This window comes from Tupaia chinensis, unplaced genomic scaffold (genome assembly GCF_000334495.1).
Source record: "Tupaia chinensis unplaced genomic scaffold, TupChi_1.0 Scaffold000605_1, whole genome shotgun sequence".
NCBI classification, from domain to species: domain Eukaryota; kingdom Metazoa; phylum Chordata; class Mammalia; order Scandentia; family Tupaiidae; genus Tupaia; species Tupaia belangeri.
This window is the reverse complement of record NW_006160123.1, coordinates 1,282,051-1,285,131: the sequence shown is the minus strand read 5'-3', so window position 1 is coordinate 1,285,131 and position 3,081 is coordinate 1,282,051. Positions and strand designations below refer to the sequence as shown.

The 3,081-nt window shown below is 44.1% G+C and overlaps 1 pseudogene; it reads left to right on the top strand.

Annotated features, from left to right (window-relative positions):
* Positions 1-2,610: 2,610 nt before the first annotated feature.
* Positions 2,611-2,982, top strand: LOC102471339 (60S ribosomal protein L35 pseudogene; annotated as a pseudogene).
* The last annotated feature ends 99 nt before the right edge of the window (positions 2,983-3,081 follow it).

The window sequence follows — 3,081 nt, the reverse complement described above, 5'->3', positions numbered from 1 at the left end:
AAAAAAAAAAAAAAAAAAAAAAAGAGTTCTTTATAGGCCAATTAGCCCTTTTGCTGTGGAATAGATTGCAGAAATTTCTCTAAGTTTACTATATGCCTTTCGATTTTGGTGATGGTTCGTTCACCATGTAAAGAGCTTTCTACATTTTTATTTAATTAAATTTATCAATCTTTTCACATATTAAATCTGCATTTTGAATATAAGTTAGAAAGCCTATCCCCAGACAGGTGTTTACATTTAGTATGTATATGGTTCATTTTGTACACATAGCTCTCTGGTCTACTTGGAGTTTTGGTTTGTTGTTCATTTTCTTTTCTTCCTTCTTATTTTATTTTACTTTTTTTTTTTTTTTTTGGCCAGAGGGCATGTGCATTCATCAGAGAGAGAGGAGGGAGAGAAAACACCTCCAATGGGACATGGTCATGCCACAATCCCTTCTCCTCTATTTCTCCATCCTGTTGAGATTTGGGGCATACACACCCATGCCCCCAGCATGTTTTTCAAGCCACCAGGCTGGAGCTGGGACTCAAACCACATGAGTCGTGGTCAGTTATGTGGGATCCATCTCCCTAAACCCTCAGGCCATGGGACTAGCCTGTTTGCTTTCTAACAGATTTTTCTGTTTTTATTTTTGTGTTTGTTTTTGCTATAGGGCAGAGAGAGAGAGAGACAGAGAGGGAAAGTGAGAAATCACCCCCTGAGAGGGATAGCCACACTGCAATTCCTTCTGCTCTACCTCCTCTTGGGATTTTGAGCATGCACACACATATACCCCCACATGATTTTCAAGCCACTGGGTCCAGGACTTGAACTGTGCAGTCGGCTGGGTGGGATCCAGCACCTTCACCTCTATAGTGCCTGCTAGCCCTAGACTCTACTTTTTAGAGAAATTATATGCTTACAGCAAAATCGAGCATAAGCTACAGAGAGTTCCCATACATCCCTTGCCTCTACACAAGTATAGCCTTCCCCACTATCGACATCCTCCTGTACTTTGTGTATTTGCTGTAATTGATGAACTGACATTACCATGTCACTATCACCCAAAGCCCACGATTTACATTAGGGTTCACTCTTGGTGCTGTATATTCTGAGTCTGGGCAAATGTATAATGACATGTACCCATAATCATGTACCCATAGTAGTAATTTCACTGCCCGACACATTCTCTGTGGCCCACACCTATTCTTCTCTCCCTCTACCATAGCCCCTAACAAGCACTGATTGTATGCTTTTGTTACAGTTTTGACTTTTCCAGAATGTCACATCGTCAGAATCATGCAGTAGCTAGGACCACTAGCACATGCCACCATGCCCAGTTCTATTCCATCGGTCTATGCGTCTCTTTCTGCCAATACCATACTACTTTTTTCATTGTAGCTTTGTAATATATTTTGGAATCAGAAAATGTGATGTCTCTAGTTGTTTGTTTATTTGTTTCTTCTTTCTCAAGATTGTTTTGCCTATTCTGGCTCTCTTGTGGTTCCATGTAAATTTTAAGATTTCTTTTCTTTTCATTGCCAGAGAGTGCATGCACTTACCAGAGGAGAGATGGAGAGAGAGATATGGGCAAGGAGGAAGCACCCCCAGTGCAGCACAGTCATGCTGCAAGTCCGTCCGCTCCATTTCTCTATCCTCTTGGGATTTGGGGTACATGTGCACATACATGCCCAGTGTGTTTTTTCAAGCCATTGGGGCTGGTCCAGTCGGCCATGTGGGATTGAGCTACCTTAACCACCAGGCCATGGGCCTGGCTCTACAACTTTTTTTCCTTCTATTTTTGTGGAAAAACATATATAATTGAGAGGCCAGCTGATGGCATGGTGGTTAAGGTGGCTGGAAAGCTTGAGTTCCAGACCTTTAAAATAAAAGAGCCCAGTGGTTCATGCCTATATCCCAGCTACTTGAGAGGCTGAGGCAGGAGAAACCCAAGCTTGTGGTCACCATAGCAAGAACCTGTCTGAAAGACCTGGGTATGGTGGCATGGGCCTAAGGTCCCAGCTATTCAGGATGGAGGCTTGGGCAGGAGGATCACAACACAAAAATACTCTGTTTTTTTTGGGGGGGGGGGGAAATCACATATACCAGAAAAAGACAAAAGAAAATTTGTTGAGACGATTGATCTCACGTTAAGGGTTTTTGCCCCCAAAACAAAGCAAAACAAAACCAAAACAAGGGAACACGGGAAAATTCAGGGAAGTGTTGGACGTTCCCCTGACCTCAACTGGGGTGATGGCATCGGGGTGTTTGCACATGTCCAGAATCATCAAGTTGTACACATCTAATAAGTGCAGTTCTTTGTAATATGAATCATACCTCATTAAAGCTGCTTTTAAAAAAAAAAAAAAAGAAAAAAGAAAGAAAATAACCAAGGTTAATGGCTATAAACTTTCACCTTAAGAAGATAGACAAAGAGTAAATTAAACTCAAAGTAAGTAGAAGAAAGAAAGAAGAAAGCAGAACTCAGGCCAACTGGTGGTGTGGAAATTAAGGCAGCTGGATCCCACAAGGCTGACTGTGTGGTTGGAGCCTCAGACCTGATGGCTTGAAAAACACACTGGGGGCTCTTTCCATCTGAGCAGGTACCGGTGGCAGCCGCATTGGGCAGCTATGGCCAAAAATAAGGTTCAGGATTTGCGCGGCAAGAAGAGGAGCTGCTGAAACAGCTGGAGGACCTGAAGGTGGAGCTGTGGCGCCAAAGTGACAGGGACAGGCGGAGCTGCGTCCAAGTTGTCCAAGATCCGAGTTGTTCGCGAATCCATTGCCTGTGTTCTCACCGTCATTAACCAGACTGGGAAAGAAAACCTAAGGAAATTCTACAAGGGCAAGAAGTATAAATTCTATAAGGCCCCTGGACCTGCGGCCCAAGAAGACCCGTGCCGTGGCCGTCAGCTCAACAAGCAGAAGGAAAGCCTGCAGATCAAGAAGCAGCGGCGGAAGGGGCGGCTGCACCCGCTGTGCAAGTTTGCGGCCAAGGCCTGAGCACAGGCCTCAGTAAAACACAGAACTGGCTGGAAAAATAAAAAAAGGGACCATCAGTTAGCGTAATGGCTATGTCGCTGGACTCCCATGTAGTTGACC